The 23,108-nt window shown below is 40.3% G+C and overlaps 1 protein-coding gene and 1 long non-coding RNA gene across 2 annotated transcripts in view; one reads left to right on the top strand and one right to left on the bottom strand.

Moving 5' to 3' along the window:
* CPQ (carboxypeptidase Q) overlaps window positions 1-23,108 on the bottom strand; it is a gene marked incomplete at its 5' end in the record, with an annotated part of 478,153 nt that overhangs the window by 22,811 nt on the left and 432,234 nt on the right.
* Window positions 16,273-22,067, top strand: LOC127490739 (uncharacterized). The gene is made up of 2 exons (XR_007919122.2): window positions 16,273-16,555; window positions 19,422-22,067. It is a non-coding gene; the product is annotated as an uncharacterized lncRNA (long non-coding RNA).

Below are 23,108 nucleotides of genomic sequence, written 5' to 3'. Positions count from 1 at the left end.
ATATTTTAGAAGATCTGCAATTAGGCACACTCATAATTAACAGTACTATGTCTTATTGACAAATTTTATTATGAAATCTCCTTCATACTGTTAATAATATTAATTTTGAAGAATACTTTTTCAGATAGTTCAGGTATGGTAAACTTTGTATGTTCAAAAATTGCTGTACATCCCAATTATTTACTTGTGTTTTGATATTTAAAAAGCATTCTTTTAATAAACAGCATATATTGGATCTTTCTAATTTTATTCTTTTTGACATTTTCTCTCTTTTAACTTGGGGGTACTTAATCTATATATGCTTAATTTATTAATGTTATGCTTGAGGTTAAGCCTCCTCCTTGATACCTATATTGATTTTTTTTGTTCTGTTACCTACCTCCCATATTTTTTCCAAATTCTACTTTATCTTATTTATGGTTTATTTATTATATCTTTTAAAGTGATTATTCTATCATTTACCACACATTTTAAAAGTGTGGTAAATAGCTATTATGCACTTCATGTATTTAAAAAATTTTGTAACAGTATACTTATATTTTTTCTCTTTGACCTTTAAACTGTTGATATTATTCATTTATCTGTGCATATTTTACTTTTTAGAGGTATTTTAAATAAAATATCTTTTATATTTCTTTTGTCAATTTACAACTCCCACCCCCCTCCATTTTTTTTTTTTTGGAGATCTGAGTTTCCATCTGATGTCATTGTATTTTGACTTGATAAATCTCTTTTAACTTTCCTATAGTTCAGTTCTTCAGATGAATACTTGCTCATCAAATTTTTGTTTGACTAAAATATTCTTAAATTTATTCTCTTTTTTGAAGAAAATTTTTTGCTGATTATGATTTCTAGGATGTGAGTTTTTCATTTGAGCACTTTGAAAATGTCAATCAGTGTCATTACTTGATATTATATTTTCCCACAAAAACAATGATTATTTTTATCATTTTCTTTTTAATGCAAAGTTTTTATTCTCTCATAAGCTTTTAGAGTTTTGCTTTTTATTTCTCGTTTCCAGCAAGTCGATGATAATGATTTTCTTGCTCTTTATATGTTTTGGATTTTATTGAGTTTCTTGGATATGTGAGTTTATAGATTTTTTTTATTTTTTTTTGACAGGTAGAGTTTTAGACAGTGAGAGAGAGAGACAGAGAGAAAGGTCTTCCTTCCTTTGGTTCACTCTACAAATGGCCGCTATGGTTGGCGCTACGCTGGCCCGATGCCAGGAGCCAGGTGCCTCTTCCTGGTCTTCCACGCGGGTGCAGGGGCCCAAGCACTTGGGCCATCCTCCACTGCCCTCCCGGGCCACAGCGAAGAGCTGGACTGGAAGAGGATCAACTGGGACTAGAACCTGGCACCCACATGGGATGCCGGTACTGCAGGTGGAGGATTAGGCAAGTGAGCCATGGTGCTGGCCCAGATTTTTATTATATTTAGAAAACAGTTGAAATTAATTCTTCAATTTTTTTCTGTCAGCACCCTACTATTTTCTGGGACTCCATTTACATATATGTTAAACTGCGTGATGTTCCCATCAAACATGTTTCTCAACAGTATAGACAAGGGTTTAAAAATAGTCAAATCTCAAAATGTCAACTTAGCTCACATATATTACACTTTTTCTATGCTATTAGTTACCACAGAACAGGGAAAGGGCTGTTCATCCATATTAGTTTCTTAGATTTTATCTTCAGTTTGAATTGCTTCTATAACTATATTTCAAGTTCAAGTTCAATCTCTTTAATTTGTTATTTGTATTTTTTTCAGAGATAGATTTGTATTTGACACTTTATAAAAAGTTTCCATTTCTCTTTTCATTGTGTTTATTTTCTGCTTTCATAAAAAATTTAATTAAAATATTTGATTAAAATATTTATTTTTGAGATAATGTATTTTTTGACAGGCAGAGTGGACAGTGAGAGAGAGAGAGAAAGGTCTTCCTTTTACGTTGGTTCACCCCTCAATGGCTGCTGTGGCCGGCGCACTGCACTGATCCAAAGCCAGGAGCCGGACTTGGGTCATCCTCCACTGCACTCCCGGGGCCACAGCAGACAACTAGACTGGAAGAGGAGCAACCGGGACAGAATCCAGCGCCCCAACTGGGACTAGAACCTGGGGTGCTGGTGCTGCAGGCGGAGGTTCAGCCTACTGAGCTGTGGCGCCAGCTGAAGTATTTTTAATTTATATTTATATTTATATTTATATATGAATATAACAGCAGTTTATATTCCTTATCAATCAATTTCATTATCACTATCATTTCTTGGGCTGCTTTTAAAAAGTTTTTATTTATTTATTTGAAATTGAGGAAGAGATAAAGAAATACAAATGAGAGACAGATATATTTCTATATGTATATAGCTATGCATATAGATACACATATGTATCTATATATGTGCATGTATATGTATATATATATGTATATCTATATCTATCTAGTATAGATATAGATATATGTATATAGATATATCTATATGTATATAGATAGAATTGTAGAAAGATAGATAGACAGACAGATAGATAGATAGATAGATAGAATCTATGTCTCATCCATGAGATCACTCCCAAATTTCTACAACAGCAAGGGCTTGGCCAGACCAAAGTCAGGAGCTGGAAACTCAACTCAGGTCTCCCATGTGAGTGTCAAGTACCCAACCACTGGCCATTATCTGCTTCCCAGGGTGCACATTAGAAGGAAGCTGGAATCAGGAGAGGAGTCTAGATTGTACCTATAAGGGATGCAAGTATCCCAGGTAGCATCTTAACCATTATGCCAAAAGTTCACTCCATCAATCTGCTGCCTTTTTTTTTTTTTTTTTTTGACAGGCAGAGTGGACAGTGAGAGAGAGAGAGACAGAGAGAAAGGTCTTCCTTTTGCTGTTGGTTCACCCTCCAATGGCCGCCGCGGCCAGCGTGCTGCGGCCTGCGCACCACGCTGATCCGAAGCCAGGAGCCAGGTGCTTCTCCTGGTCTCCCATGGAGTGCAGGGCCCAAGTACTTGGGCCATCCTCCACTGCACTCCCTGGCCACAGCAGAGAGCTGGCCTGGAAGAGGGGCAACTGGGACAGAATCCAGTTCCCTGACTGGGACTAGAACCCGGTGTGCCGGTGCTGCAGGTGGAGGATTAGCCTAGTGAGCCGTGGCGCCGGCCTCAATCTGCTGCTTTTTTAAAGGTGAACAAATATTGTGTATTTCATATATGCAAATTTAGGAGTATAGTGATACTTTCACCTTAACCTCCCTCCCACTCTACCTCCTCCTTCCTGGCTTATTCTTTCTTCTAATTTTTATAATGGCATATTTTTAGTATATTTTATAATCATAAGCTTAACACTCTACTACATAAAGAGCTCAACAGATAGCAAAAAGAAAAACAAAACAAATCAGAACAAAACAAACTAAAAAACACTGCTTCTCAACAGTATAGACAAGGGTTTTAAAAATAATAAAATCTGAAAATGTCAACTTAGCTCATATACATTACACTTTTTCTATGCTATTAGTTACCACAGATCAGGGAAAACATACAATATTTGTCTTCTTGCGACTGGCTTATTTCACTAAGTATAATGGTTTCCAGTTGCATCCTTTTTGTTGTAAGATACAGGATTGCATTTTTTCTTACTGCTGAGTAGTATTCCATTGTGTGTATATATATATATATATCACATTTTTTTTTTATCAAGATGGACATCTTGGGTGATTCCATACCTTAGCCATTATGAATTGAACTGTAATAAAGATGGGGGTACTCCTAAATCTTTCATATGTTGATTTCATTTCATTTGGGTAAATTCCCAGGACTAGGATGGCTGGGTCACAGGGTAGATCTATTTTCTTATTTCTGAAGGATCTCCATACTGTCTTCCATAATGGCTGAACTTGATTGTTTTCCCAACAAGAGTGGATTAGAGTAACATTTTCCTCACATGCTTGCCAGGATTTTTTTTTAAATTTCTGTATGACAGCCATTTTAACTGGAGTGAGGTGGAACCTCATTGTGGTTTTGAATTGCAGTTCCCTGATGGGTAGTGGTCCTGAGCCTTTTTCATGTGTCTGCTGACCATTTGTATTTAATACATTGAAATATGCTTGTTCAACTCCTTTGCTCATTTCTTAACTCTATTGTTTGTTTCAGTTGAGTTTCTTGAGCTCTTTATAGATTCTGGATATTAATCCTTTATCAGTTGCATTCTTTGAAAATATTTTCTGGGGCGGGCGCCATGGCTCACTTGGCTAATTCTCTGCCTGCAGTGCTGGCATGCCATATTGGCACCAGGTTCTAGTCCTGGGCTGCTCCTCTTCTAGTCCAGTTCTCTGCTGTGGCTTGGGAGGGCAGTGGAGGATGGTCCAAGTGCTTGGGCACCTGCACCAGTGTGGGAGACCGGGAGGAAGCACCTGGCTCCTGGCTTCAGAGGACCTTTCTCTCTGTCTCTCTCTTTCACTGTCTAACTCTGTCAAATAAAAAAAAAAAATATTTTCTCCCTTTGTGTTGATTGCCTCTTCACTGTTTTGAATGTTTCCTTTGCAGTGCAGACACTTCTTAACTTTATTAATCTTCTTTGTGAATTATTGTTTTGATTATCTGTGTTTCTGGGGTCTTCTCCAAGAATTCTGCCTATGCCAATACCTTGCAGAGTTGTCCCAATGTTATCCTCTAGTACTTTGATGTTATCAGGTCATAGATTTAGATCCTTGATACATTTAGAGTAGATTTTTGTATAAAGTTAGGGTAGGTGTCTTGTTTCATACTTAGCACATGGAGATCCAGTTTTCCCAGCGCCACTTGTTGACGAAACTGTCCTTCCTTTAGGGACTGATTTCAGCTCCTTTGTCAAAGATTAGTTGGTTGTAGATGTGTAGATTGACTTATAGGGCATCTATTCTGTTCCATTGGTTTACATGTCTATTTTTGTGACAGTATCAGGCTGTTTTGTGTATAACTGCCCTGTAGTATGTCTTGAAATCTAGTATTGTGATGTCTCCAGCTTGTTTTTGTTGTTTAAAATTGCTTTAGCTATCCAGGGCCTCTTCTGTTTCCATATGAACTTTTGGCATATTTTTTTCTAGATCTGAGAAGAATGTCATTGGCATTTTGATTGAGATTGTACTGAATCTGTAAATTGTTTTGGTAGTACGGATATCTTCCAATCCACAAAATGGAAGATTCTTTCTTTCTTTTGTTCTTCTTCCATTCTTTTTAAAATGTTTTTTAATTTTCATTGTAGAGATTGCTTACCTCCTTAAACAAATTTATTGCAAGGTATTTAAAATTTTTGTAGCTATTGTAAATGGTACTGATCTTACAGGTTCGTTCTCATCCATAGCACTGTCTAAATATACAAAGGCTAATGATATTTTTGTGTTGATGTTATAACCTGCAACTTTATCAAACTCTCTTATGAGTTCCAATAGTTGCTTAGTAGAGTTTTTTTGGTTTTCCTACATATAGGATCATATCATTTGCAAAAAGGGATAATTTGATTTCCTGCTTTCCAATTTTTATTCCACTTAATTCTTCTTTTTCCTAATTGCCCTGGCTAAAACTTCCATAACTATATTGAAAAGCAATGGTGAAAATGGACATCATTGACTGGTTCTTGATCTTAGTGGAAATGTTTCCAATTTTTCCCCATTCAATGTGATTCTGGCTGTGGGTTTGTTGCATATTGCCTTGATTGTGTTGACAAATATTTTTCCTATACCCACATTACTTTGGTTTTTATAATGAAAAGCATGTTGTATTTTTTCAAATGCTTTCTCAGCATCCACTGATATAATCATATAGTTTTTATTCTTCAAATTGTTAATGTGATGTCACATTTATTGATTTGTATATATTGAACCATCCCTGCATGCCAGGCATAAATTGCACTTGGACTGAGTGAATGATCTTTTTGATAATTGTTGGCTTTGATTAGTTAGTATTTTGTTGAGGATTTTTGCATATATGTTCATAAGTGATATTGAGCTATTATTATATGCTTTTTTTTCTAGTTTTGGAATTAAGGTGATGGTGGCTGCAAAGAAGGAGTTTGGGAGGATTCAATTGTTTTGTATAGTTTGAACATAGGAATTCAATCTTTAAAAGTTTGGTAGAATTCATCAGTGAAGCCATCCAGTCCTGGGCTTTTCTTTGTTGGGAAAGACTTTATTATTGATTCAGTCTCTGCCTTGTTTATTGGTCTAGTTAGGTATTCTATGTTTTCATGGTTCAATTTTGATAGATTGTATGTGCCCAGAAATCTATCTATTTCTTCTAGATTTTCTAATTTCTTGGCATATAAATGTTTGTTGTGATTTGTGATGACACTTTTATTTCAGTATTATTCATTATAACATCTCCTCTGTCATCTCTAATTTTATTAATTTGGGTCCTTTCCCACTTTTTTTTTTTGGTTAGTTGGGACAATGATGTATCAATTTTGGTTATTTTATCAAAAAGTCAGCTCTTCATTATGCTAATTTTTTGTATTGCTTTTTGGTTTCAATTTTGTTTATTTAATTTGAATTATCTACTTCCTCCTACTGATTTTGGGTTTGGTGTGTAGTTTTTTTTTCCTAGGACCTTGAGATGCACTGATAGATCATTTACTTGATGACTTTCCAATTTCTTGATGTGGGCAATAATTGCTATACACTTCCCTCTTCACACTGCCTATGCTGTATCCCATAGGTTATGACATGTTTTGTTGTTATCTTCATTCATTTCCAGGATTTTTTATTTCTTTTTCTTTTTTGACAGGCAGAGAGGACAGTGAGAGAGACAGAGAGAAAGGTCTTCCTTTGCTGTTGGTTCACCTTCCAATGGCCGCCGCGGCCAGCACGCTGCAGCTGGCACACTGTGCTGATCCGAAGCCAGGAGCCAGGTGCTTCTCCTGGTCTCCCATGGGGTGCAGGGCCCAAGCACCTGGGCCATCCTCCACGGCACTCCCTGGCCACAGCAGAGAGCTGGCCTGGAAGAGGGGCAGCCGGGACAGAATCCGGCGTCCCAACCGGGACTAGAACCCGGTGTGCCGGTGCTGCAGGCGGAGGATTAGCCTATTGAGCCACGGCGCTGGCCAATTTTTTGATTTCCTTTCTGATTTCCTTTCTGATTTCTTCTATGACCCATTGTTCATTCAGACCCATCATTGTTCAGTCTCCATGTGTTTGCATATTTTCTGGGGTTTCTTAAGTTGTTCATTTCCAGGATTTCATTGTGGGCAGAAATACTACATGGTATGATTTCATTTTTTTTTAGTTTGGTGAGGCTTGCCTTATGGCCTAGCATATGGTCCACTGTAGAAAAAGTTCCATGCACTGATTAAAAGATTTTGAATTCTTTATCTGTGCAATGAAGTCTTCTCGTAGATATCAATTAAGTCCATTTAGTTCATAGTGTCAATTAGCTATGCTTTTTCCTTTTTTTGCTTAGCTGATCTGTCCATTGATGAAAATGGGGTGTTGATGTGCCCAACTATTGTACTGGAGTCTATGTCTCCCTTTAAATCCATTATCATTTCTTTTATTTAGCCAGATGCCCTGGTAATGGGTGCATATACATTTACTATAGTCACATCTTCCTTCCCTTCATCATTACATGGTGCCCTTCTTTTTCTCTTTTAACAGTTTCTGTGTTAAACTCTATTTTGTCTGATATCAGGATGGTTACCTCTGTTGTTGTGTTCTTTCCACTAACATGGAATATCTTTTTCTATCCTTTCACTTTCAGTCTATGTGTATCTTTGTTGGTGAGGTATGCTTTTGGCAGACAGCAGATTGATGGGCCTTGACTTTTAGTTCATTCAGCCAGTCTGTATCTTTTAATTGGAGAATTTAGGCCATTTACATTCAAGGTTATTACTGGTAAGAAATAACTTAGCTCTGCCATTTTCCCATAAATATTCCTATTGTTTGCTTTGGATTTCCTTTGTACTTTTACAAAGAGATTTTCTGTCTTCAAATTCTTTTATAATGACGACTATCTTTTCATGTTTTTCTGTGTAGCACATCCTTAAGCATCATTTGTAAGGCTGTATGAATGTGATAAATTCTTTCAATTTTTGTTATGCAAGGTCTTTATTTCATCTGCATTAATAAATGAGAGCATTGCAGGGTTGACAGGTTCTTTTTAATTTTATTTTAATCCTTGGAGTATGTCTCGTCATTCTCCCCTAGCCTGTAGAGTTTCTGATGAGAAATCAGCTCTAAGTCTAATTGGAGATCCTCTAAGGTAATGTGATATTTCTCTGGTGCATATTTTAGAATCTTTTCTTTACGTTTTACTGTTGATTTAAAGTCTGACTATATTGTATTGTGCTAAAGATCTTTTCTAGTCATTTCTGTAGGATTTCTATGTACTTCCTATGCTTGGATGTCCCTTTCTTTCTCCAAATTAGGGAAGTTTTCTATTATTATTTCACTGAATAGGCCTTCTAGTCCTTTCTCTCTTTCCACATGTTCAGGAACTCCTAAGATCCGTAATGTTGGATCATTGATAGTAACCCATAAATCTTGAATACTCTTTCATTTTTCTTATCTTTTCTTTCTTTCATTCTTTTTTTTTTTTTTTGGTCTGACTGAAAGATTTTCAAAGATTTTTCCTCTATCTCTGATGATAATCTTTCTTCTGCCTCATCAAGTCTGTTGTTGAGGCTTTACACTGTATTTTTTATTTAACATATTGAATTCCTCATTCCTAATATATCAGCTTAATTTCTCTTCAATATCTCTATCTCATTGGAAAATTTTTCATCCATGTCACATATGGATTTCTTTGACTCTTGAATTTGCTTCTCATTGCTTTTGAGTAATCCTATAATCATTTTTTTTAAAATTTCTTTTTAGGCATTTCAATAACCTCTTTGTCTTCTCATTCTAATTTTGAAGTATTGTTGTGTTCCTTTGGGGAGTTATATTGTTTTCCTTATTCATGCTTCTCATGTTTCTGTTTATTTGTTTATTTTTTTTGGTATTTGTGGAACTGCTTGTTGGCTTTTTCTTCTGATGGCTTTCATCTTTGAAACATGTCTCTGTGGGTTAGTGGAATGTCTGCTAACCCAGTGCTATTCACAGGTATGTGGTGGGTGGGGCCAGGGAGCCCTGGTGAATTTGGGTACAGTCAAGAGTCCAGGGTGAGCCCCATGTTATGCTTGGTAGATCTCCTTTTTCAGCAATGTTAAGGTATGATCTTGTCAGCTAATGTGACCCCTGCCTCACCCCCTCTCTGCCAAGGTGATCAATGCCCAGGGTGAGCCCACAGTGGCTGCACACTTCACCCTCGCATTTGCAAAAACCACACTAAGGATCTGTATGGTCTTCAGTGTGAGCACAGAACCATCTGCCCACACTCAGTGCAATCTAAGCCTCTGAAGCCAGACACAATGATTCCCCAGAGACCCAGCTACATTTCATGCTCTATCTGCAGTCACAGAATTCCCACAGTCACAGTGTGCAGGGTTCTCACAGTCACTGGGATCAGTGGATTTACTCTCAGCCCACAGTGCTGCTCTGTCCATGGAGATAGCCAAGGCATTCCCAAAGCCAGCTGCCTGTTGGTGTTCCATCTTGGCAGTTTCAGTAGAAATGCCAGTGATATAAAGGAAAAGGGAGAGCCTCACAGGCTTAAGTGGGCACCTTGCCCCCTGCCAAACTTCCAGGTCATACTCATTCTGTGGGGACGGCGGATTTATCCCTCGCATTGAATCTCTTAGCCACCTGTGTAGGAGTCATGGCAGCCTATACTCATCTTTTAAGGTAGTGCTTCTTCTCTACCATTTGCTTGGAGCCCTTGTGGGGAGGGGGGATGGGAAGCAGGCAATGTATTCTCCCTTCCAGAGTTTAGGTGGGCGCCCTGCTCCCTACTCGCCTCCAGGCCTTATTCAAAGTCTATGTTGTCTGCAAGATTCTCCATCGTGCAATATCATCAGGGACACTGGCTGCTGCAGTCTCCTCTCATTTTGCTTTAAGAAGATGGTGCCTTCTCCTGGTGCTGATTCTGATAGTGGTAGGGGCCGAACAGAGGAGCACTGGCCGACTTTTTGCTGCTGGACAATGGTGCTCTGCAGGAATGGGTGAGGAAAAGAAGCTGACAGACTTTCCTGCTCCAAGACTGGCAGTTGCTCAGACCCCAGTCAGCTCTCCAGGCTGAAGTAAATGTCTGTGGGTGACTGTGGAATTCTCTGTCAGCTAAAACTGTGAGTGGTGGAGTGTGCAAGGCATGCAGTAATTTCTGCATACCTTATTGAGGTATGAGGCAGCTCATAGCCTGCAGCAGGCTGAGCTGCACACGGCTTGATGCAGTGGTGTTCCTATCCTCTCTCCTCCTGTCCCATGGAGTCTTCACTCCTTTTTCAGTTCTTTGCTGAAAATTTCTGTCACTGTCACTGACGTCCCTGGAAATATTGTCCTCCCTTTGTTCTTTTCATATCCCAGAGCAGCTGAAGTTAGTGTGGCTGTATCCTATTCTGTCATCCTGGACCTCAATCTGCTTTTTTGATGAGTGTTCTGACTATGGGTCACATTTTCTTGCTTCTTCACATATCTAGACATTTTGATTGAATGGTAGATATAAATTTTATACTATTGAGTGTCTGGGTTTTCCTTTCCTCCTTTAAAGAGTCTTGAATATTGTTTAGGCAGTTATCGATATGTTTGGTTCTTTTAAGGCTTTTAAAAATAAGTCTTCCTGGAAGGGTTATGGTCTAGTACAGTCTTGATCTAGGGCTAGTTTTGCTGGGATTCTGTTGAATGTAGGACATAATCAACAAGTTCTTTCTATTTTGCTAAAAAGACCTCATGATTTTTTCCAGCCTTGTAGACTCTTTCAGCCTCCAGTTCTCAGCTCACTGAGTTTCACAGAATTTTACCCAATGTTTGCTCAGTTTAGTATTCAGCATAAGATTTAAGGGGACCTTGATGAGGATTTCTGGAATTTTTTTTTCTATGTAGCTCCCTCCTCTCTTGTACTCTGTGCCACAAAACAGTTGTCTCAGACTTGCTGAACTCTAATCTCTGTTTCTACAGTTTAATAATAAGACCACTGTGTTTTGCTTGAATTTCCCTTCTCTGGGGCATGGCCTGAAATGTGCCTCCAGGCAGAAAACCAGGGCAACTACAATGGTCATCATTTTTTTTTTTAATCTCAGGGATCAAAGTCCTTTATATTCCTGTTGCTCAATATATGAAATTAGCTGTTTGACATATTTTGTCCAATCTTCTCACCCCTTATTTTTGGCAAAGGACAAGTTCAATACCACTTTCTCTCTTACAGCCTGAGGCAGAAATTCTTATTAGCTTTTTAATGGTCATATGTTGTTCTTGCTACTATATTTTAGCACCTGATAGTTGTTTTACTTGTCAATGTAGCACTGTGGCTAATTGCACAAATTATAGAGCAAGCCTTGCTGAGTTTGAATGCTGACTCTGCATGTATTAGCTTGTGACATGGGATTGGATATTTAACTTCTTTGTGCTGTAACGTCCCCAACTATAATAGAATATAGGAATGAGAATAATTGTACCCACCGCTTAGGTTTGTGTTTCAGTGAGTTAATGAGTTATAATGTTGTTTGGCACATGATAGTGCTCAATCTGGTAGTTATTGCTAATATTATCACTAGTAATAGTCAAAAGTCCATAGCTTATGCTTCTGTGACCCTTCATTTTCTTCTTAAAATCTCATACAATCAGAACAAGTTAGCCATTGAATCATGTAATGTTTTTAAATTGTTATTTTAAAGAATCCTATACCCTGAAATCAGCATGTGAAAGAGTTATCTGTAACCCCATTTTTATTGCAGCTCAGTTTACAATAGCTAAGACATGGAATCAACACAGATGTCTGTCGGCTGAAGACTGGGTAAAGAAATTATGTTTTATATACACTATGGGATACTATACAGCATTAACAAAAATGAAATCCTTTTATTTGCAACAAAATGGAGGCAACTGGAAACCATTATACTTAGTGAAATATGCCAGTCCCAAAAAGACAAATACCATATGTTCTCTCTAATCTGTGGTAATTAATAGAGTACTGAAAAGGCAATCTATGGGAGTGAAATTGACACTTTGTGATGCAATGATTTTGAACAGCTCTTGTCTTGACTGTTGAGGAACAATGCTTTTTGTTTTTACATTTTTCTTCATACTATGTATTGATCCCCCTACTTAGTGTAGGGTTAATTTTATGAGTATAAAGTTAACTGAAAATAGATCTTTGTAAAAAATAAGAATGGGAATGAGAGAGGGAGGAGGAAGAAGGGTGGAAGTATGAGGGGGAGAGGAGTGATAGAGTGGGAAGAATCACTATGTTATTAAATTTGTATACATGGAACGCATAAAGTTTGTATTCCTTAAATACATTTTTTATAAAGGAAAAAAAAAAAAAAAACAGGAATCCTATACCCCATTTTTTTCCAGACAGTCATAGGTAGAAAGTAACGTTAAGCTCTCAGGCTTAGAACAAAAGATTTTGACTAAAGCCACATCTTAAAATCTAAGGGGATTATAGGTTTTATCCTGCTTTTTATCATTCTATACAGGTTAGCAATGAAGAAGTTATGTGTGCACCGGATCTCTAACAATGAGATTTTATTGCCTGTGCAAGTAACAATATCACATAAAGAAACATTGAAGTGAATCTGCTTATAAACTGAAGAATCTTTTTATAAAGAAAATTATTACCTACTAATTTACTGTACCATGAATCTTGAGTTCAGTATGGGTCTTTAAATGGGTTGCACCTGGGCCAATGTCACTTTCAAAGACCAGGTATGGTCTCCATATGGCTGCTTTTAGTCATATGAAGGGCTGTTCCTTCAGAGAGATCCTTCACGGAGGATCGAGGGGGCTCTTGGGACTGAAGAAGTCCTAATATTTACATGTGTTAGGCAAAGGTTTGTTAATCACTGGTATATGTGCTTAACTAGCCTGGGTATCAGTCAGGCACCCAAGAATCAAATATAAATTAAAGTTTTAACATAAACAAATGTCTTTGGTATTTGCTCTGCAAACCACTGCTGCCACCACCACTGTTCTTCAGTCTTGGGAGTAATTCTTCCTCATGTGCCCAGAGGCCCCTCTGTCTTGGTCCTGGACTAAAATGGCCAGGTGCCAGGTGACCTCAGCAGAGATGTTTGCATAATCTGAAGTTCATGTCTTGTAAATGTTTAATGACATTCTTCAGAGGATACAGGGATAAAAAAGCAATTAAAACTCACACTCCTGAGTGGATACTGTGATTAAATTAGATTCTTGTGCAGCATTTGAGCTTTTGATGTAGTACCACAGTGTAGAGGTCTATGTGCTATCACCGATCTAAGTAATCCCCCACTGAGGTGCAGGAGAGAACTAACAGCAGAGAAGAACAATGCATTAGTCACCATCTCTGCATCGCCTAACAACATCCACCATGCGAATAGCACTTTAAATTTCAATAATCTTCTCTGCAGAAAAAAAATCAATGCTTTTATTGTCTTTTTTCCCCTTATCTTTCTTAAAAACATTTCTATGAGAAAAGAAGGAGTTGGATTTGTATTCCCCTTGTATACAGTATTAGAAGACAGAGCAGAGAGAGTAAATGATTTGCTTGACATCATGTACTGACACAGAACCCAAGAGAACCCTGGACCTTCGATACCGATTTGCAACCCTTTTGCCCAACCAGGGTCAGCCGAGTATTTTTGAGAAGGGCCAGAGACCAATTATTTTAGGTTTGGCAAGCCACACAGACTCTGTTACAAGAGCACTACTCAACTTTGCCGTTGTAGCATGAAAAAGAAAAATCAAAGAATGTAGAATCATAGACAGCACAATAATAGTGCAAATGTAGCTGGCACAACCATAGATAGCACATGTGTAGACAGTACAGCCAGAGACAGCATGAGCATAGCACAACTGTAGACAGGAGACAGTATTGTTATAGCATGATCACAGTATAATTGCAGTTAGTAAAAATGCAAACAAGCATGGCTGGACATAAGTCTAAGTCTATATATTATATATTTATGTGTATGTTATGCTGTATATGTTTACATGTGGTGTATTTGTGTATATATGTAGTTCTATACAACATACATTTGGAAATATATATAAAATACAAATACATTTTTTTTCTTTTTACAAAACAGGCAATAGGCCAGATTTGGCCCGTGGGCCACAGTTTAATAACCCTTGTACTAAATTATAATGTAGGCTAAATGCTACCTTAAACTATAATAGCCATTAAATTTCAGTAGACATTTGTACATACTTCCCACATTATCACTTGGTCTTACAAAAGCTCTGCTTATACAGGCTTTTAATGAGTTTCCACCTTATACATGAGGCCTCTAAGAAGCTCACAAAGGCCTTATGGTTGTAAATGAAGTATGAAAGCTATAGCACGAGTCTCTTGACTTCTAATATTTCTCTTCTACTAGCTGCTCCATGGGGAATTATTGCTTATATTTTTGATAGTAAGTCCAGTGTGGACGATTGTTTCAGTTTCCTGAAATGATACAATTTTTAAAAAGTTCAGTTGTTTATTTGAAAGGCAGCATTTGGGGGGAGAGTGAGTGAACTTCCATCCACTGCTTCATTTCCCAAATGGTTGCAATGGCCAGGGTTGGACTAAGCCAAAGCCAGGAGCCTGAAACTCCATCTGGGTTTCCATTGAGAATGGCAGATCCCCAAGTACTTGGGTCATTTTCTGTTTTCCAGGGCATATCAGCAGGGGCTAGGTCAGAAATGGAGATGGGACTCAAACTGGCACCCTGATAGGATGCCAGCATTGTATGTGATGGTCTAAACCACTCTGCCACAACACCAGCCACCAACGATACCATTTTATAAATTATCTCTTTGATGTTCTAAGAAGTATCCAGATACAAAATATATGATATTTTATTTACTCTTTTTGACTGTCTAATTTTCAAATTCTAGCCTGTATGATAAGATCCTTATTAGTACAATATAATACATTAATTTTATTGCACATTTTTACATTTATTTATTTATTTACTTGAAAGTCAGAACTGGGGGGAGGAGATACAAAGGTCTACCATCTGCATTCCCCAAATGGCTGCAGTGGCTGGGGCAGAGCCAGGAGCTTCCTCTGGGTCTCCCATGTGGGTGCAGAGGCCAAGCACTTGGGCCGTCCTCTCCTGCTTTTTCAGGCACATTAGCAGGGAGCTGGATCAGAAGTAGAGCAGCCGGACCCCGAACCAGTGCTCATATGGATTCCCATATGTGTTCCCAGCATCGCAGATGTCTGCTTAACCAAGTATATCACAATGCTGGCCCCTAATTTTATTCTTTAATATAGTCTTCAGATAAAATCTTTGATCATAGTATTTAATTATCTTCTAGTACAAGGAATGTGTGAGTCACAAGAAAAGTGAATTGATAAAGAGGACTCCTGGGCTTCAGCCAGGCCTTTAAAATGAGTGGATGGGATCATTATGATTTGTAGGGCCTTCTCCAACTCTAGCAGAACACAATAAATGTCAGGGTGACCAACTGTCCTGGTTTATTTGGGACTGAGTGTGGATTGATGGGATTTGGCTCAAGCAGGTGTTTAAACTATGTAGTCTCATGTTGATGGTTGACGGGTTAAGGGTGGATGGCCTCTGAGAGGTGGGCCTGGTGGAAGGTCTTGGGTTCACTGGGGCTTGTCCTCAGAAGGCAGTTCTCAGGAGCAGGTTGACTATTTAAGTCAAGTTCAGCCCAGCCTCTCTCTCTGCTTCCTGACTTGCTAAGAGATTGTTCCTACACACAACCTCTGCCATGGCCAGCCTTTGTCAGATACCTGATCCTCCAAACTGTCGTCCAGAATAAACCCTTTCCTCACAAGAAGCTCCTCTCAGTATTGTAAGTTATCAAGAAGCTGACTAATACACCTGGCACGTGGAACGCTCACTGCTGAACTCAGAAGCATCCTAGGTGAACTGGAATGAGCTGGTCACTCTCCCCGTTGAATGAACCGACCATTGTCATGACTCTGCACTCCTGGAGGTGAGGATCCTTATCTGGAACAGCGACTGAGGAACGGGAGAGGGGAACAGAGGGGCTGTCTAGTTTCTAGCAACACTTGAGCCTAAAAGGGCTTCATGGTTTTTTAGAAAACCAGGCCAGACCCAATTCTATTAAATATATGAAAGACTGCCCAAACACGAATATAAATCCATCTGGATAATTACTGCGCCGTCTCCCACTCACTGTTGAAGATCACTTACCCTAAGAAACATACACAAATGGGGCATATTCCAGCCACGGCAGAAGGCAGCTGAGGGCGCGTAGCTGCAGTTAGTGCTGACGTGGAGAACTACCCACAAGTGCCTGGTGAGCATCAAGTCCTGCCCTCAACAGAGCAGGCCTCAGAGGCGGAGCTGTTTCCAGACTCTGGTCTGAGCTCACAGGCCAATGACACTTTCCCTGGATTCCTTCGAGGACTCGCATCCTGTCTGTCTGCCTCAGAGAATGTTGGTCTTGCAAACTGGGATTGGTTGAGACGACCATCTCTGGATTTCCCAGCTCCGGCAGAAGGAGTTGCTGCTGATCCTTTACAAGTTCCTTTGTTTCTGATAAGGTAAGGAAACTGTCCATGTTCCTGCCAGAGGACTTCATTCTCCCAGCCCAGGAAAGGGTTAAAAGTAAATACCAAGAGGAGCCTCATCATCCAGCAAGGCTCAGTTGCTCACATACTAGCTAGCATCAAGAACCACAAATGACTGAAAATTTTGGGAAACAGCAAGAGGAACGATTTACAGACTTTTCCTATAGAAACAGTCATCAGTGCATTCTAATTTTTAGTTACAGTTTGTGACTGTATTTAAGACTCGTTAACAACATTCAGTTTAAGTATGCATCAGCGAATTCTATTGCCATTACAGGCTGGCCAAACACAGTAATGAGTCTGGCTAGGAGTCTTAATTATCATACACAGGGGACACTGTCCTGAGGAATCCAGACCTCCAGCGTCATAAGGGATGTATCTAGCCCCTCTCCACTTCCTCCCCTGGCCACTGACAACCTGTAATTGTTAAAGACCTAATGTCTCTGACTTTTCCCTCCATAATTCTTACACTGAATCCATCACTCAAGTCCATGTCATTTCTTTTTCTTTCTCTTTCCTTCCCTTCCTTTTCCTTGACTCCCTTTCCATTTCCAACCTGACAACTTCTGTCAACCTCATCCATTTTTCCTTGTTAGTCTACTCTCTCAAGAGTCCTTTGTCTTTATTCCCTAATTCTTCTTCCTCTTTGGCAATGTGTACCTTGTTTTTCACTTGGAATTTCCTTAAGCATTTTTACAACCAATTATTACCATGCCATTTTATTTTTTCATAAACTTGATTCTTAGAGTAGAAATTCAATTTCCTCCTTGTGCTACAGCACACAGGTAAAGGCATAAATTAACTAGAGTTGCTGAGATGGGAACAGAGAGCCATTTGTAGCTCTGCGCCAGAATGAACATGAAGCAGGTAGCAATGGGCATGAGCACATATCTACATCAGACTTAGCACACAGTGTCCCCACCAAATGCGCACAGCCTGTCCATGCTCAGAGAAAATCAATTTATCTTCCACTGAATGCCAAATGAAAGCTAAGTCAGCAAATGATCAACCATTTGGAGAACAAATTCAACATTGGCATGGAGCTTTTTTGAAACTGCCGTGAAGTCCAGTTTCAGCAACACGAGCGCTAGACAAGGGTCAGCTGAGGAGGTCTGTACCCGGTGACTCATGGCTCTGTGCTCGCCAAGCTGCTCCGGTGTTTTCTCCAGATCCTCAAACAGCCTGGTAACAGACTCTGTGCAACACAGGCCCAGTGGCTGGAGTAAAACTGCCTCAGGTTGATAAGCCTTCAGTAGCTTCCCTGAGTTCCAGCGGGTTCAGACTCACACCTGCCAATATAGTTTTGATTACAAAGCACAACAGTTGGGCAGTGCAGGTAACAATAATTATCTCGGTAATTAGATTCTGTCATGCACTGTGTGCTCAGGGCCTTGGGCTTTGTGCAAATAGGAGGGGCACCCTGGCATCTTTTAGAGCTCTTGGTCTCTTTCAGTGAACAGGATGGTAATAAGCTCTTCCTGAAACAATGAGGAGGCAGATTGCTGCTCTTCTCATACCTCTTTCCTCCCCTTTCTGGTTCAGCAAATTTCAGACGTGTTGCAAATGGAAACGAAGGGAGAAGGCTGTAAAGGAGGGCTGCGGATGGAAACTGCCCAGGAAGAAATCCAAGTTCTGCCTTCTGCTCTGTGCATTTCAAAAATGGAAATGCTACACTCATTAAACTGCCCATTAAGCAAACAATACAGGGAAACAAGAAGAGGTTTAGGAAACAGGGAAGGAGGAGGAGAGACAGGTCAGAGAGAGGAAACAAAACGAGGGCATTGTTTTCACAGGAGATTGCAAAATGTTCAGCCAGAGAAAAGAAAAGGCCTGCACACATTTCACTGCCAAGTGAAGGAGTGCACCAGTTCAGTAGTGACAGCCAGCAATAACGTCTCTATTGCAGTCACCCAGAGCTCTCCTGGTGCCTGAAAAGACAGCGACGGGTTTGGGTGATGGTATCACATTCATGCAGTGTGGGATGACTGAAGACTTGACTTGACAGGAGGAAATTTATGAACATTGTTATCTAGTAGTCAAAACAGGGACACAGATTAGGGAGCAGAAAAAACACTGCATACCTACTGGGTGCCCGGTACGTCCACACACTGTCTAATTCAGTCCTGAGTCGGTGAACTCATAAGGCTTCCATAGCCTTGGCAACTCATGACAAGAGCCTAGGGTGATTACTGATGCCAGAAACAAGTGTATCAATTTGTTAAGTCAACAACAGGAGTCACTGTGCACTTACTCCTCATGTAGGATCTCTGTCCGTAATGTGCTGTACATTGTGATTTAGTGCTATAACTAGTACTCAAACAGTATTTTTCACTTTGTGTTTCTATGTGGGTGCAAACTGTTGAAATCTTTACTTAATATATGCTAAACTGATCTTCTGTATATAAAGAGAATTGAAAATGAATCTTGATGTGAATGGAAGGGGAGAGGGAGCGGGAAAGGGGAGGGTTGCAGGTGGGAGGGAAGTTATGGGGGGGGGTAGCCATTGTAATCTATAAGCTGTACTTTGGAAATTTATATTCATTAAATAAAAGTTAAAAAAAAAGACACACTGGTTGGTGGCAAGCATCAGGCTTCATTCACAGGTGAGTACAGAAAGCTCAAGAAGATAGGTCAAAGCCCCAGTTCACATGGTTGCTCAACAGTAGAGTCAAAAAGTGAGGGCAAATTACATGTTCTTATGGCTTCCTCCCTACCATATTGTCTTATGAGAATGCACTCTTGGCACCTTCCAGAAAGGAAACCAGCACTTAGGGGTCACCAACCATGTGCCAGCTACTTCAGAACATACCCTTGCATTTCTCTTCTCCTATAATTTCAGCTCCACCGACATGGACATGTAGGTGTTTGACAAACACATGAGGCCTCTTTGGAAGACAATTCAAATCATCACCACTGCAATTACAAAGAGCTGGCGCCTGAGGTTGGGAGCGCTGTGAAATTCTCAGCATTTGGCATCCCTCCTGAACAGGGACATCTCATTTGAAAACCAGATGGAAAGCTCTGGAATGAAACAGGGTAGGAGCCCAAAAGACATTTCTTGGTTGTGCATGCACCATACCGCCTTCATGATGGATGCTGTGTTGCCAGTGCTGGGGCCAAGCAGGACAAACAGAAGTGTTTCTACAGACGGAGCCGGCAGGTCTGGCTCATAAGGACAGATCTGAGTTTCAACAACTTACAAAACAACAGCACAAGGTCATGGTTTCAGTATCTTTAGCAGCCTGGTTGAAAAGTTCCCAGCTAGTTTCTTTCCCTCTACTTTGGGCTCTGATAGATGATGAAGGCTAACAGTTCCTGAGGATCTGCCTCACTGGGAGGCAGGTGGGATTTTCTCCATTTCTTGTGGAGAGATTACATAACCTGCCCAAGGCCCCCTTAGCTAGCGAAAGAAAGCAGGGGTGTGCTCTAGGACCTGCCTGCTATGCTGCCTCCACCACATGGAGCTGAATTGTCTAGTCTTTTTCCAAACTGGTGTTTGGCCCACTGTCATAGACATCTGTAATTAAGTGTTCATATTCTATCATATATCATGCCTATATTCTCAGTATTTGCTTTGTATCCTATTTAGCTTTTCACCACAAATTTCAATCATTCATCCTTTTACCTCATTCTGAAACTCATTAAGGTTTTGCTTATGTTTCTTGTATGTTTAAAAAGCATTCTTTTATTTCATGCTGTTCTTAGCTATTACTCTTTATGTCTCCTCCCTTTACAGTCAAACCTTTTGAGTTTCCTTGCTTGCTCTTTCCTTTTCCTTATTTCCCACTCATTTTTCAATCTGTTTCACCCTCATTATCCCCTGCAATTCCACTTGCCAGCCTCACCTTTAAATGTGTCCATCTGGGAAACTGGACTTGGTTAGCCATCTGAGCTCCCCTGAGCTCCCACCAAGATGATTTCCTCTCCTGGCTGCCCCTGCTTCCTGGCTGCCCCCCTTCAGTCTTCTCTCTGGGCTTCTCTCCATCTGCCTGTTTCTCAGTGGTCTTGGGCCCCTTCTACTCCTAGGGTACCCAATCCACTACTAGGGCATCACTGCTATCAAAGTACTGATGTCTTATGACCCCACTAGCCCAGACCTCTGCCAGGCTCCAGATCCATATCAAACTACTTGAAGGATGGCTTGCCCCCACCCCCAAACCTGAAGCTCCTTGTTTTCCTTACTTCTGTGAATTCTCCAGAAAGCCTGAGAGGTGAGCTCAACCCTCTACCTTCTCCTCTCCCGTGACCTTGTTCGTCCATCCATCTTCTTCTGCCCTGTCTCCTCCAGTGAGGACATCATCTTGTCTTTCCTTGTCTTCCTGCCTGTTACACGTTTTATTTTTAATATTTATTTACTTATTTGAAAGTCAGAGTTACACAGAGGGAGAAGGAGAGACAGAGAGAGAGAGAGAGAGAGAGTGAGAGAGAGAGAGGTCTTCCATCCGCTGGTTCACTCCCCAATTGGCCGCCACTGCCAGAGCTGTGCCGATCCAAAGCCAAGAGCCAGGAGATTCTTCCAGGTCTCCCATGTGAGTGCAGGGGCCCAAGGACTTGTGCCACTTTGTACTGCTTTCCCAGGCCATAGCAGAGAGCTGGATTGAAAGTGGAGCAGTCGGGACTCGAATCCGTGCCCATATGGGATGCTAGCACTGCAGGCGGCAGCTTTACCCGCTACGCCACAGCGCTGGCCCCTGTTCCATGCTGTTAATCCTACTTTCCAAGCACCAAACAGGCCCTCTTGCCTCCTTACTTAAGCTTCTGAATGGCTGCCCTTCGCTATGTCAAGTTCAGAACTTACCGGAAGACCCAGTATGGCAACATGTTTTTAAACATACTTGCTTTCAAGCTTCACATTCCCCATTCCCTCCTGTGTTCTGCTTTCTAAACACAATAGATTGCTTTTGTCTCCTTCCTGTGCCTTGTTCCCATAGCTTCTGAGTGTCTCCACCTATGAGAGTACTTCAAAAAGTTCATGAAAACTGTGTATTACGTAAAAAAAAATCTATGTAGGATTATCACAATTATTTTGCACCAAAATTAACTTATCGTTTAATTAGAATTTTCCGTGAAGTTTCTGAAGTACCATTCATTGTACATCCTCTGCATGCACTACCCCACTCCACCTTCCTGTCTCTTTGGAGTTCTGGCAACTCTTCTCAGCTGATAGGCCACCTCTTTTTTTTTTTTTTTTTTTTTTTTTTTTTTTTTTTGAGGCCTCCCCAGACCTCCTGAGCCTGGACACAATGTTCTCTCTTGTGTCCTCACAGATCCCACACTTCTACTAGGGAGCAATCTAGACAGCATTTTCTAGTTGCCTCTTTGTGTTTCCATATTGCCAGTAAAATACAAGTCCCAGAAGTACATGTTATATCTGTCTTGGCTATTTTTTGACTTCTAACTCCTACCAGAGTGTCTAGCAAAAAAACTTGTGAAATATTTTTTAATGAATAAATGGATTTTTGTGGTGAATAGGAGGTAGGGAGGCAGTGGAGGACCATAATGAGAAGGGCAGAATAAGGAGACATGGGAAGGTGCATTTTCTAGGATTAAAGATGCAGGATTTTCTGGAGTCCAAAGTGGACAATGGGAGTTGTAAGAAAAGACTCTACTTTCAGTAAGACACCTGGGATACCAGACAGGGTGCTGGCTGGTTTTGAGAGAGCAAGAGAAAACAAAAGCTGTGTGTTTGTACCCCACCCTGGTCTTGTTCAAGATATTTGCAAAATGTAAGCCAAATATTTCTGTGTCTCCTTTGGAAAATGAATTGCCCATGCTGACGACATAAGGCAGAGCCCTATTACTCAGTGCCTTCCCACATGCCCAGAGATCTGAACATTTTAACATGTGCTCTTGAACACAACTTGGGCTCTTGACCAGCTGGTGAGTGATGAAACATGGTCTGAAGCAATTTATTGCTTCAAGATGATGGCAGGAGGCTGATGGTGTTGGCAAGAAGTGGAGTGGCTCATTTTGAACAAGGGACATCAAAAGAGAGGCTTGAATTGCAGCTGGCTCTCTGGGACACAGCCACATACATTTTAGGGTACACTTGTCATGTAAGGAGTTCTCTTCTGCCCTGGGGTGCTTCTATTATTCTGGAGACCCTGGAAGCTAGGATGGGTACCATCACCCCGGCCTGGGAAGGTTCTAATAATTCATGGGTGAGAACAGTTACTGAGAGACAAAGCAGCTGGGAAAGCTTCAGAGAGATATTGCATTTGTGCCAGGCCTTGGTGATTTAGCATCTAGGAGTGAAAAAGGGAGGGCATTTGAAGCTAGGATTTTCCTCATCCTGTAGGAAAGGCATGAAGGAGGATATGGGCAAGAAACGTGCAGGGAATGATGATTGGGTCAGCATGGCTGGAGAGGCAGGCTCTCATCATAGAATATTGGAAGTTAAGACAGGACAAAAATACCCTGCAGTGTTCCACAGGTAAGATCAATGGCTCATTTACCCAGTTTCAAAAGGCTGCAAATAGCTATTTTTTATGTTGGAAAAGAAATCCAATAATTTGTATCACTTGCC

This window comes from Oryctolagus cuniculus, chromosome 6, assembly GCF_964237555.1.
Source record: "Oryctolagus cuniculus chromosome 6, mOryCun1.1, whole genome shotgun sequence".
Lineage (NCBI taxonomy): Eukaryota > Metazoa > Chordata > Mammalia > Lagomorpha > Leporidae > Oryctolagus > Oryctolagus cuniculus.
This window is presented reverse-complemented; position numbering and strand designations above follow the sequence as displayed.